The sequence below is a fragment of the Papio anubis genome, chromosome 12, assembly GCF_008728515.1.
Source record: "Papio anubis isolate 15944 chromosome 12, Panubis1.0, whole genome shotgun sequence".
In the NCBI taxonomy this organism is placed as follows: domain Eukaryota; kingdom Metazoa; phylum Chordata; class Mammalia; order Primates; family Cercopithecidae; genus Papio; species Papio anubis.
Window position 1 is genome coordinate 100,968,004 of NC_044987.1, and position 14,764 is coordinate 100,982,767.

At 34.6% G+C, this 14,764-nt stretch overlaps 1 protein-coding gene across 7 annotated transcripts in view; it reads left to right on the plus strand.

Annotated features, from left to right (window-relative positions):
• The window catches only part of LOC103877537 (endogenous retrovirus group K member 8 Gag polyprotein-like), a 376,678-nt gene that overhangs the window by 80,130 nt on the left and 281,784 nt on the right, over positions 1–14,764 (plus strand). For all 7 annotated transcript variants that reach the window (XR_002517017.2, XR_002517020.2, XR_002517019.2 and 4 more), the window contains exon 4: positions 5,745–5,865. The gene's annotated coding sequence lies outside the window, so the exon portion shown is untranslated. The remainder of the gene's footprint in view (positions 1–5,744; positions 5,866–14,764) is intronic.

Here is a 14,764-nt window from a genome sequence, read left to right on the forward strand (position 1 = left end):
GAAAGGAAAGAGGAGGAATACAAAAGGAGGATATTCTAGAAAGAAAGATACATAAGCATTTTTCTTTCAATAGGGTCACAAATAACAATTTAAGTATAAAATTAGATTGTTTAACACAACTCTCAATATTGTTTGTGGACAGCAGTTTGTTCATTTTTCAAACAGTTAATGTTTAAAAATTACTTATATTTCAAGGATATATTGTTTTTTTAACATTAAACTTCGCATGTTGAGATAATTGTAGATTTATATACAGTTTTAAAATAGAATTTAAAAAAGATCCTGTGAACCCTTTTTCCAATTTCTTCTAAAAGTAACTTCTTGCAAAATTGTATCAAAATATAACAACCAGGATATTGACATTGATAAAATTCACCTATCTTAATCAGAGTTCTCCAATTTTACTTACACTAATTTGTGTGTAATGTGTGTACATTTAATTCTATGCAAGTATATCACCTGACTTGTTCTATCCACCACCATAGCCAAGATGCAAAACAGTTCCATCACTACAAAGATCCTTCATCTTTCCAGTTTATAAACCTACCCACATCTATTTTTTCCTTCCCTGTCCTTGACCCTGACAACCACTAATCTGATCTCAATCTCTATAATTTCATCTTTTCAAGAATGTTATCAGATGGAGTTTTTTAGCATGTAACCCCTGTGACTGGATTTTTCACTCAAACTAACTTTCTAGAGATTCTTTCAAGTGGATGAGTATAGTCAATAGTTTGTTTATTTTTATTATTGAGTAGTGTTTCATGGTATAGATATACTAGTTTGTTTAATTGTTGAACCCAGCTGAAGGGCACCTGGCTTGTTTCCAGTTTGTAGCTGTGATAAATAAAGCTGTTACCAACATTTGTGTACAGGTGTTTGCTTGAATATAAATTTTCATTTCTCTAAGATAAATGTCCAAATTGCAAATGCCATGTCAAATGGTAATTGTATGTTGAGTTTTACAAGAGATTAACAAACTGTTTTCTAGGGAGGTATATTGCTTTTATTTCAATAAAAATAGTGTTTTGATCACTTACCAAGAATCAGCTACATAATTTATTAATTCATGTATCCATTCCTTCCACAAATATTTACTGATTGCTTACTATACTCACACATCACTCTTCAAGAACTGCAGATAGAGTAATGAACAAGACATTTTCCCTAATTTGTTCTAGTGCAAGAAGAAAACAACAAAACACGTAATGTTAGATGATTAAGAACCTGATAGCATTAAGGTCATTTTGGTGAAGGCAGTCAGGGAAGGCTTCTCAGAGGTGGTGATATACAAGCTGACAAATGCCTAATGAGATGAAAGAAGCCCTGCACATATCTGGAAATAGATGGTTCCAAGAGAAGGGGAAGGCAAGTGTGGAGGCTCTAGGCCATAAATGAGATAGGCAAGTTTGTAGAAGAGAAAGGAAAGAAGTGTGGCCAGAGACCTCCTACTGAAAGAGAGGGAGGAATAGGGAAAAAGATGGAAGAGGCAAATATGTCTCTCATTATATAGTCTTTTCCGGTCTAAAGAAGATGTTGAGATGTCAATCAGTTTGTCACTTGAAATGGTTAGGTGCTTTTCCATCAAGGTGGGATAGGATTCAATTGGTAAAGGTTCATTTCATGACTTGTGGAAAATAGACAATATGGAGTGTGTACAGTGAGGGTTCGGCAGGAAAATATAAGCCACTTTATCTCATATGAGTCCACTGCAGGTGGGGCCCAAACCTACCAGTGAGTCTAGTCACATTTAGAGAGGAGACTACTGGCAGTCAGGATCCAAATCCCAGCCAATGCCGCCATTTTTTGATAGAAGTTTGGAAAGGTAGCATTCCTAGATACAGTTTGACTTAATGAGACAATTATGGTCTCTAAAGTTAAACATAGTTAGTTTGACTCTTGACTTCCATTCACTAGTAGCCTCAGTTAACTTATTTAATCTTTCTGAATTCTGATTTCCTCATTTATGAATAAAATAATAAGCCTCATGAAATTGTGTACAGTTAGACAAAACAATGAAATAACTATTTGCCACTAGAGTCTTGGCTTATGGCTCACATTTGCCACCACAAAAAATCAGTAGAGGCTCAGAAAGCTTTTCCTGGCATTTCTTAGCAGAAGATCCCCTCCTCAAATAACTAACATTTTGTATTAGGTACAGATTTAAAAAGTGACAACTAACAAACCAAAACGTTCACATTTATGTAGAGGTCAGAATTTGACCTCAAATTTATATCAGCAACTTACTCCACCAAACAAATGAACATTTAAAAAAGTGTGAATATCTTTGTGATTTAAAATGTTTTTGTGGTTTTGAGTAAAGGTAGAAACCAACTGCTAATTGCACATCTGCGATTACTGTGATCAACATTAATTCGCTATAAATTAAGTTTGATTATTGTTGTTTATCTATAAACAACATATGCAAAGGGGCTTACTATTTGAAAACACATCTATGGTCTTGGCAGAGTAGGAATTAGGAACAGGTTTCAAGATAAATAAAAACACTCGACTGTCTTGATTCATATAAGAATAATAGAAAACCTATAAAAAGGAAAACTGCTTCCGCACTTAGATTGAAAAGTGACATGATTTAAAGTGTTTTTACTTCCTTAATACACTTTGTATATTTCCATGAACAATGAAATGCATTGAAATTGGAGACGTTCTTTTTTCTTTTTTTTATTTTTTTGAGGCAGTCTCACTCTGTCGCCCAGACTGGAGTGCGGTGGCACCGTGTCGGCTCACTGTAACCTCCGTGGTGGAGACGTTCTTTTAAGGGAATCAGAAAAAGGTTTTAGTTGTTTTTTGTAGTTTTCTCATATTTATTCTCAAGCATGCTTGTCTGCCTAGAATGCCAAAACAAATGATCACCTCTTTAAATAAGGACAAACAACTGATTCCCTGATAGAATTAATGTTACACTGGGGTAACTTGTCTGCTTAATTCAAGTTAGCAATGTGATTAAAACTGTGTGATACTGGGCAAAAATGAATTGAGGTAATTATCTATAAAAGCATTCAGAGAGCCAAGCAGTCCCTTCGTACTTTTTGGGAGGATTGCGGATCTACCAAGACAACTAATTTATTCAGGGAGTAGCTGAAGCTTATGATTTTTATTTCCAGTTTTTTTCTAATCAGATTGCTTTTCTCAGTTCATACCTTATCCTTCATGTCAAATCTCAAAAATTTAAGAAAAGAGAATGAGCAGTCATCATCTCCCCAATACTTTGTACCATTAAGAAGCCAACAAATATGGAATTATGACTAAGGTTCTTCTAAAACCACAGAAGCCATTAATACGTATAGACATCATCAGGTTAAACATCTAGATTGTCAGAATTCTGAGACTTAAGAGTCCATTAGGAAAAAGGAACTCGGGACTCACTGAAGACTATTCAACTGCCATTTTAAAAATGACTAGTTTGGGCCGGGCGCGGTGGCTCAGGCCTGTAATCCCAGCACTTGGGGAGGCCGAGGCTTGCAGATCACAAGGTCAGGAGATCTAGACCATCCTGACTAACACGGTGAAACCCCGTCTCTACTAAAAATACAAAAAATTAGCTGGGCGCAGTGGCGGGCGCCTGTAGTCCCAGCTACTTGGGAGGCTGAGGCAGGAGAACGGCGTGAACCCGGGAGGCAGAACTTGCAGTGAGCCGAGAACGCACCACTGCACTCCAGCCTGGGCGACAGAGCGAGACTCTGTCTCAAAAAAAAAAAAAAAAAAAAAAAAGACTAGTTTGGCTGGGTGCATGGCTCACACCTGTAATCTCAGCACTTTGAGAGGCTGAGCCTGGCGGATTGCTTGAACTCAGGAGTTCAAGACCAGCCTGGCAACATGGTGAGACTCGTCTTTACTAAAAATACACACACAAAAAAAGCCTGACGTGGTGGTGCGCGCCTGTGGTTCCAGAGACTTAGGAGGCTGAGGTGGGAAAATTGCTTGAGCCCAAGGGGTGAGGGTTAGAGTAAGCTGAGATCCCACCACTGACCTCCAGCCTCGGTGACAGAGGAAGACCTTATCTCAAAAAAAAAAGACACAAACAAACAAAAAACAGCAACAACAATAACAACAAAGTCACTATTCCATTTAGAATCTTTTCCAGTCTTCATGTTTTTTTACATTTTGCATAGAAAGGTTCTGTCGGCTGGGCGCCGTGGCTCACCCCTGTAATCCCAGCACTTTGGGAGGTTGAGGCGGGTGGATCAGGAGGTCAGGAGTTGGAGACCAGTCTCCAAGATAGTGAAACTCTGTCTCTACTAAAAATACATAAATTAGCTGGGCGCTGTGGTGGGCGCCTGTATTCCCAGTTACTCAGAAGGCTGAGGCAGGAGAACTGCTTGAACCACCTGGGAGGCGGAGGTTGCAGGAAGCGAAGATCAGGCCACTGCACTCCAGCCTGGGCGACAGAGTGAGATTCCATCTCAAGAAGAAAAAAAAAAAGGAAAGGTTCTGTCAAACCTATTGCCTAAATGTCATCACTTGCTTAACTGGTTCATGTTTCTTTTTATTTTTTCTTCTAAAATTCTTCTCCTAAAAAAAAGCAATGAATGTTTTGTGGTAATGATTTTTAGTCAGGTTGCATACGAAGTCATTGTTTTCAGCATTTGTCTCCTTAAGTTAGAAAAGACCCTGAAAAATCTGAAAAGATCAGAAAAATTGCTTGTACGTACAGTTAGGAAGTACTAACTACAACCAAATTGCTTAACAAGAAAAAAAAATCGGTAAGTTATTTGTGATGCTTTTAATATAAATAATATTCAATATATAAAATATAATTATGTAATGTAAATAATATTTTGTTTAATATTTGCTGCCAAAAGCGTCATCTAAAAAGGGTCATCTGAAACCTCTTTTTTTCTTGCCTGTTTTTTTTTTTTTTTTTTTTGAGACAGAGTCTTGCGGTGTTGCCCAGGCTGAAGTGCAGTGGCACAATCTTAGCTCACTGCAACCTCCGCCTCCTGGGTTCAAGCAATGCTCCTTTTCTCAGCCTCCCCAGTAGCTGGGATTGCAGGTGCTCACCACCATGCCTGGATTTTTTTTTTTTTTTTTTTGTATTTTTAGTGGAGATGGGGTTTCATCATGTTGGCCAGGCTGGTCTCCAGCTCCTGACCTCAGGTGAGCCACCTGCTTTGACTCAATGTGATTGATACTTATAAGAAGAAAGATTATGACACACACAGAGACTGAGAGGGGACACTGTGAAGACACAGGGAGATGGCAGCCATCTGCAGGCCCAGGAGAAAGGCCTCAGAAGAAACCAAACCTGCTGACACTCTGATTTTGAACTCTAGTCTCCAGAAGTGTAAAAAAATAAATTTCTGTCATCTAACCCACCCAGGCTATGGTATTTTGTTGTGGCAATCATAGCAAACTAATACAAGAGCTGTTGTGTATTACTTTACTATATCTTCAGATAGTTCCAGAGAACCCAGAAAACTGGATTTTTGGTAAAAAGTTCTGATTTTTAAATCTCAGAAGCTAAATCAAATTTATTTAAAACGTTGCAAGATAAAACTCTCTAGGTAAAATAGAACAGGGTTAATTTATGTTGTGCATATGGGGGTCCTAGCACATAATGATTATTTAACAAATGTTAGTATTTCTTGACTTCTCAGGTAATAGTAAAATTTTGTGGCAGTGTTGAAAATACAGTCACTTATCATGGAAAACTTCTCTGGAGTCTTAGGAATATACACCATTTAGATTGACTGCTATCTTCCATTTCTGTCCTTTCCATTTAGAGCTGACATAAAAAAGAACCCTCGAGAGGACTGAGTCTGGAAAAATGTGAGAAGAAAGTTAATTTGGGCATATTTCTGAGAAACGACAAAAGGACGTATCAAGAAATTTCATTTCTAAGAGGTACAGCAATCTTGTTTCCTATTGACGAGCACTAGCATGGAGACCATGCAAGACTGGGTTGTTGTGTCTTTTATTGGAGATCTCACCGAACACACCAGAAAGACAGAAAGTTACAAAGGCAGATTCCTAGTCGTCAGTTTGCCAAAACTCAAATTACGGGAAGAGTCACTGAGAGAGTCTCATTTCCTTCTAAAAGTGAAGTGTGAATTTAGAAGGTGATGTAGGAAAAGCACAAAAGATGACACATAGGAATCTCAGGACAAGCTTAGTTGAAGGTCTTTTTGCCTTTGGAAAACAAAACAAAACAAAACAAAACAAAAGAGGGTAGCAATTAAAAGAGTAATTCAACATCAGACTCTCTATTACCACCATGCTATATTCACTAAGGCTGCGTTTTCCTCCTGGCTTGGGTTCACCATTGCCATGGACAAGGGAAAAAGTTGTATTTCCTGTTGCAGTGGAATATTTTTATAGTGTGACTCTAAAAGTTTTTAATTGCAATTCCAAATTAAAATATATATGTTTATTTTTACTTTACTATTCAACACACACATATACATTGCCAATCAAAATAACAGACACGGAGAGGCTGTCCAAAAATAAGATGTCTATTTGGGAATAGAGCATTGCAAAAGGAATATACATCCATAGTAAACTATGGATATACAAAAGGAATATACATCCATGCATATTCAGGGAAGTAAAGAAAGACAAAAATTTTACAGAAAAAGAATGAGAAAAATTACCTAATCTTTTTTTTTTTTTTTTTTTTTTTTTTTTTGAGACGGAGTCTTGCTCTGTCACCCAGGCTGGAGTGCAGTGGCGCAATCTCGGCTCACTGCAAGCTCCGCTTCCCGGGTTCACGCCATTCTCCTGCCTTAGCCTCCCGAGTAGCTGGGACTACAGGCGCCCGCCACTGCGCCTGGTTAATTTTTTCTATTTTTAGTAGAGACGGGGTTTCACTGTGGTCTCGATCTCCTGACCTTGTGATCCGCCCGCCTCGGCCTCCCAAAGTGCTGGGATTACAGGCGTGAGCCACTGCGCCCGGCCTACCTAATCATTTTGAAATAATTCTCCATTGCTTCAGAGATTAAAACAAAGGTGACACTGGTCCAACTTTGGCCACGCAGCTGCTGAGTGGATGTCTTTGCAGAAATATTTTTTGTATAAGTTTGTGACGGACTTTGGGCAAGGTCGTGGTTTCATTATAAAGTATACGAGCATGAGAACCTTCTCTGTTTATAGCCTTCCCCACCTCTTTGTGTCATACTTTTCTCAACATTAGTAGCTCCATTTGGATTCTGATGACTTTCACATTTCCTCCTTTTGATCAAGATCTTTGTCTGAAAGTATCACTGATAAATTACACTACAGTTAAGACTTGTTGTCCCTTGACTCCAGAATGTACCTGTCCCAGTTGCTGGTCTCATTCCACACTGGGGAGAATGATGAGCAAGTAGGATTCAGTGTCAACATTCTTTTAGCCATATTTGAGCAACAATGGAGGTTTAAAAGGAGTGGCTCTCATGCTAAGTCTACTCAGAGTTCACTATTAAGTTCAATCTTGTCTGTTCCATAGTCTTTTGGTGCCAGCTCAAAGTGTAGGGTCAGTATCATTTTGTTAGAAGTTGCACTTCTGCAAAACTTTAATTAGTAAAAGATATAAAGTTCAAACAAGGAAAATATGAAGTAATATTAATATTAATGTGACAATTCCAGTTTACGTAATGGTTTTGAGCCATAAACCTAGACTTAAAGGTCACCAATTGCATGAATCAAATAAGCATAGGGAATTAGATGAAGTATTTTGTAAGCACGTGACTTGTTTGCTTATTTTGTATATATGAGTGTCAACTTTTCCCAGAGAAATTTATCTAGATTGGCATGTAGTACTAGCAATAGTACATATATATTTTTTAAAATTCAACCAATGGGTACTGAAGGATTTCCTAGGCTAGCTTATGTTAAGTTACCAGCAGAAACTATTGACTATGAAATTTCAATTAATCATTACCTTGTCAAGTATAAAAGGTAGCAAGTGGGGTAAGATTCTTACTATGATTGGGAGTCTTGTCTCTGCGTCTTGAGAAAAGCTTTTTATACTATGAAAACATTAACTTCTCCTAGTTTGTAATTGGAGTGTTTCTGGTCACAACATCTGGCAGTTTAGCGAACATTTTATGTGGTCCATACATCAGATACAGGGTTTGTTTCTTAAAATTCATCTAGTTTCAACTTCTATATTGCTTTTTATAGGAACGGAGTAGCTTTTGTTTTAGTTACAGATTTGTAGCCAAATACTGGAGAAAATTAGGAAATTTCAGGAACTGATTCAGTCAGAGATAATAAGAACATAAAACAATGCACAGGTGTATTAATAGTTTTTCTCTGGAAATATAACGTTTTCTTTCCACATTGATCATATAGGAATCTCAGATTTAAAACCTCTTGAAGCTGGGCATGGTAGCTCATGCCTGTAATCCCAGCACTTTGGGAGGCCAAGGTGGGCAGATCACAAGGTCAAGAGATTGAGACCATCCTGGCCAAAATGGTGAAAACCCGTCTCTACTAAAAATACAAAAATTAGCTGGGTGTGGTTGTGTGCCTGTAGTCCCAGCTACTCAGGAGTCTGAGGCAGGAGAATCCCTTGAACCTAGAAGGCGGAGTTTGCAGTGAGCTGAGATCGCGCCACTGAACTCCAGCCTAGTGACAGAGCGAGACTCTGTCTCAAAAAAACAAATAAACAAAAAAACCTTTTAAGGGTAGGAACCCAAACTAAGGCATACCTTAGATTTTTCATAGTGTCTAAAGGTTCTTGAGACTGCCAGGAAGTGACAATTTTTACTTACTGTAAGGCTGCAAACTCCTAAAGCTGGACATTCTATGCACATTTTACGTGATGACATTTTAGTCAAAGCCTTGGTAATATTTAACATAATCAATGTTTCTAATTGTATTCTGTTTACAAAGACAGAGCAGATTTTTATTAAACTTGTGTAAACAAAAAGTAAGAATATACACAAACAGCTTCCAAATTTTAGATAAATCAAGTAGGGAGGAAAAGCAAATTTCTCCTCTATTGTTCACAAAAGTATACTTTACCAGATTGTTTAAAACTATAGATAGCTTATAAAGGAAAATTTTCTTGAATCGGGAAAACAAAACATTTAAGTAAATAACCAGCAATGTTTTAATTAAAAGTGATAAAACATTGTCTTTATCAATTACTTAATTTCATGTAATTAATTTATTTTTGCTTTAACTTGGTTAGCAGTTATAGAATGTATCCATTTTTTACAATTAGAGTTCTGAAAATTTTTATTTAGTCCATTTATTTTAAAGTTATCAGAAATCTGTATTTAAGAGTACTAGTTAGAAAAAAGCAATTTTGGAACAGAGCTGATTGGAAATGCTTTTAGAGAACTCGAAACAATAACTATGCATAGTGAAAGCTTGAAATAGCTTATGGTTAAAATCTGATGAAAATTTTCAATTGACGAAGAAATTTGCTAAATTTACTACATGTAGCATTTTAAGGTAACCAGATTCATGAGTGATAGTGTAACATCGGGACCATCCGATTTAATAAATTCTATAAAATCTTTAGAACATTAGCATTAATTACATATCCATACAAATAGAACTGTAGAAAAGATTTAGCATAATTAAAATTATGATTGATAATATAGTAGACTTATGAATTTGTATAATTTTTCAAACATATTTAACAGCTTTATACCCATAAATGTAACTGAAAGAGTGTATAGTATCACTATCATTTGACAATATCTCCCACATAATTTAGCAAATAAGTCGAATTATTTAGCATCACTACAAGAAAAGAGATACACTCTTTGAGGCATTAGAGGCACTTAACTAGAAAGTTCCAAATTTAATTTTATCCCCAAAAGATTTAATTTAGGATTTTGATTCTGGGGAAACCTGCCAAAGATTTCAAAAGATTCAAAACACTTGATCAAAACAAAATCAGCTTTTGATAGAGCTGGAGGTCATTATTCTAAGTGAAGTAACACTAGAGTGGAAAACCAAAAATTGTATTTTCACACTTATAAGTAGGGGCTAAGCTAAGAGTATGTAAAGGCATACAGAGTGATACAATGGACAGTAGCCACTCAGAAGAGGAAGGGTAGGAGGGTGGCTAGATATAAAAACCTACCCATTAGGTGCAATGTACACTAGTTTGGTGATGGGTACACGAGAATCTCAGAACTCACCACTATATTATTCATCCATGTAACAAAATACTACTCATACTCCCAAAACTATTAAAACGAAATTAAAACAATGACAAAAAGGAAAAAAAAATTAAAAACCCAAAATTACAGGTTATGTAAAATAATATTTATTTATCCAGAGTTATAGTCAAAATATTTCAAAAGCAAAACAAAAAGTTATATGGATATAAAAACATTAAGCGTTTAAAAACTCAGTTTTCCTAAGTAATGAAAAAACGAATAAAGACAACATAGAAAATTATTTTGATAAAACATGAAATATCTTTATTTTTTAGGTCAGCTACCAAAAAGGTAAATACGTAAAGAAAAACCTTCTGCAGTATGATTTCTTATTCTTATGAGATGCCTTCTTAAATTACCTGGAAGTCAAACCTAATGAAAATGGTACTTGCATTTAATCAGATACAAGAAAAATGTGTACAGAATCGTGACTGTACACCATGTTATAGAGAAATACAGACAAAGAAAATAGTACCTTGAGCATGGAGTGCATAACTCTTAGTAAGAGCATGGGAAATTTCCTGGTTACATGAAACTATTCAGACATATCAAGAAAAGCCACGAATATAGAATCAAGTTATACTGGGTAAAAACATTTCATTTCTAGGCCTTTAAGATAAACATTTCATTATCTGGCCACAACAAAAGTTGGAACCAGAGAAAAATAGTTACAGGAGCTGATGAAAGGTTGAAAAAGAGAGTTAGCACCCCAACCAAGCAAAAAGATACATGATTTCCAGAGAAGAAAAAAAAGACAATAATGCATAATTTGCAAATTACATGCAGTAAGGTAGAACAAAAGTTGAACTTCTGAGATACACGTGTGAGAAATTTCAAAAAGAAGCATTTCCAAATTAAAAATTAATACCTCATGCAATGTAACTAAAAGTGAATCAATACTTTAAGGAAACCTTGTTCTAACATTAGGCACCCATTTGTTTTTAGTTTTGTATTAATGTGTTTTTAGTATCAAAAGTCTATCTTTAGAAAGACTACTATAAATAATCACCTTTTAATTCTAGCCAACTTGATCACACACATCACTCCTTTCATAAGTTTCTTTTTCATGAACCTTACTATGACTTACACAGATCATATATGGCTTCCTTGGATTTCTCTTTTGTCCTATACTTCCTCTTTCTTACATAATCAGTTATTTTACTTTAGGAGAAGCAGTTACCATACAAGATTCTTTTTTATACAAAATTTTTCTCTTCATTTTAACCTTTCTTACCAAAAATACATTTTCATATCTGTAACTTTCCCCACATCTCTCTCTCTCCTACTTTTGGTTTCTTTCTCTGTTGCTTCTATTTCCTTCCTAAATATGTATTTTAAAGCAACCTTCAAATGACTTCTGAATTAGAAAAAATTATGCTTTTTCAATAAATATCGTGTTTTTATATCTTATTCATAATTTTTAAAAATTAAAAACATCTTTTTTGGCACACTTTATATAATTATACGTATTTATATACAGTTACATAAAAATTATATATATAAATTAGAATTTTTAATCTTAGTAACTTTAAAATTTAGTGAAGACCCAGGAGGCAAGAAATCTTGAATTGTCTGTAACATGTCAATATGTTATAGACAAGAAGCATTTTATAATTTTAGAAACATACTTCCCTGTAACATAATTTGTTTTAATCTTATTTGGAAATAATCCAGTGTTTAATAAATATCTATTATTTAATGTAACTTTAAGATTTCAAATGACATGAAACATTTATTTATAAATGTTTATCTCGTTTACAATTACCTTTTAACAACATTAGACAAAGCTGTTAATCATTTTAAGATACTTTCCTGGTTAACTATTTTTATAGCCTGTGAATATTAGTTGTTCACCTAAGTAAAAATGTTTACTTGGTAACTCAGAAGATACAGCTATTTTCACTAAACTAATAATGTTAAATAGGTCTTATTTATCACAAAATTACACAAAGATCATTCCATTTTAGGCTGCATGTATAGTTTCATAATCTTTATCTCAAACCCTGACACCTTAAATATATAGCAGAGACACATATAAAGCTGTCTGAACAGTAAATCCAGGTAAAAATACAGGCTGATAATTCTGAAAACTTTTTTTTTAATTTTACTGATAATTTTAAAACCAGCTTATTTATTAAAAATTTACTGGAGTCATGCAAACTAAAGGCATTTAGGTTAATTGCTATATATTTTATCTTGTATATGAACATTCTTTTATCCTTAAGAAATTTTTGAACAACTATACCAGCTTTGACCATGTAGACATACCATATAACATAATACATGAACATATACATATGTAAACCCATCTAAATGCACATACACACACAAATAAAGACATTATAGCTTTCACTTCTGAATTTTAGTCATAAGATAGTAAAACAAAACAAAACGAAAACTCACTAGTTTATAACGGACCCTTAGATTCAAATTATATTTCTGAAAAAATTGAGACTTGTTTGCATAGCTAAATTTTATGTGTCTTGACAGGTAATCTAATAAAGCCTGTAGACTAAAATTTTGGGTAAAGGTATTTCCATGGTACTTTCATTTATTTAAGTAAAAATATTTAAGTAAAAAAAATTCTTTTACCCTTTTTTGTAAATCAATTTAAAATAACTTTGGGGTTAAATTTTTAAAATTTATATTTAGCTAGGACTGGCTGAATTGTATAAGAAAAACACAATCTCTAAGCAGTGTTACATTTATAACAAATCTATCTTTTGTTGGCTGGTCTAGTTTGCTTGATTAACAAATGCAGCTAGGTGAGAATTTTAGCAGGTTTTTTTTTTTTTTTTTTTGTTTTCACCTTTTCCTTTTAGCTTCTTTAGGGCAGGAAAAGTAACAGTTTTTTGCTAGACAGAGATGTATTATTGTGCTAAGTTCAAGATTTTGACCAGAGAGCCTAACATTTATAAACAATTATCTAGTTTTTTTAGATTATTAATTTTTAAATTAAGCATTCCATCGTTGTATACAATGTTAGACAACTATGAATTTATATTTCTAAAAGGTTGTCTAGGCTGTTGGTTACTACGGAGCGGTTGTAATTTGTAAGGCCATTAATTTGGAGGACTCTTAAGACTTTTTTTCCTTTTTAATCTTGGCTGGAATTCCATAAGCAGTGAGTTTTTTCTCAACACTAGTAGAAAAGTCAGCAGATTCAAAGTAGACAGAAAAAGAGAGAGAGAGAGAAAGAGAGAAACAGAAAAATTAGAAGACACCGTATGTTCCCCCTACAGCTGCAGGTTTTTTAAATAATGACTATCTCTGAATGGTCATTGATAATATGAACAGTTCTGAATTATCCTTGATGTAACTGGTCTATCAGTTTAAAAATATGCACAAGTGTAGGCCGTAATATGTAGCTGACTGGAGTTCAAGAAAATTTGGCATGCCTTAAGTTTAAGAATTTCATTTCATTCCTTATTAATCCCTTGAGAACAATGAAAATCTTATAAATCCTGTCAGATAATGTCAGAATTTCAGACCAGTGTTTTAGATGATGGCAACTACCCTAGTGGCTTTTATATCAGCCATTCTGAATTCCCTTCCGTAATGTTTATTTTTGCTCTTAAAATATTTTTAGAAAACAGCAAGGGAATGCAGTCAACCCAAATAAAAATAGACTAAGATGAATGTGTTTAAAACATTTTAACCCAGGCATGCAGATGAAACAAAATTTTGAACTAGGCATGCAAAGCAGAGGAGACATGTCTCACAGACAGAATGTAAATTCTGTAGAAATAAAGAATATTTAATCTAGAAAGACACTTCTTATCTTTATACCAAAAAGGACTCACTACCAGAAAAGATGAAAAGACTTTTATCATCCCAGGAGGTATACATGGTCCTTTACTAAGATGACCTTATCCAAACCAGAACCCAAGTAAAGTCAAAAAATCTCTACCAAAAGGATGGAGAATTAATCTGAGTAAAGACTCACCAGGGCAAAAAAAAGCAAGCTGTGAAAGTGGAGAACTCAAATGTGTACTACACACCGGTTCTGAGAATTGCTAATTCCTTCATATAGTGAACTTCTTAAGATCCTATTTCTGACATCATATATATCAACCTGAATAACAAACAGAAACACTGTCTAACAGAAAGTAATGTTTATTTGGAAATATGGCATTGCAAAGGGACTACGTATGCCATGGTAAACTATGTATATTTGGGGAGGCAGAAAAGGCAAATGTTTTTAAAGGAAAAAAATAAGGAGAATAACGTAGTTGTTTTGAAATAATTATTCTTGGCTACAAGGATAATTAATAACAAGGATGGTGCTAGTCTGAAGTTGGATAGGCCATTTCTTGGCAGATGTTCTTATAGAAGTATTTTTGTGTAAGGTTGTGATGGCCTTTATGCAAGGTTATGGTCTTTGCAGTCTTTTTTGTCATCAGACATTCAAGAATGTAAACTCTCTCCTTAGGGACTTTCTTGACTCTAGTTTTTAGGGCTTTCTTAAGATTAGTGACTCAATTTTGATTCTGACCATTTTTCACAACAAGTATGCTGCTAAAACCAATGTTTTATGAAACATTTTATGAAACATTACAATATATGTAATATCCCATAGTATTTTCCATTCTTTTTCAGTTTTCAAAACTACTGGTCATAGTCACCAAATTGATTTTAGTATA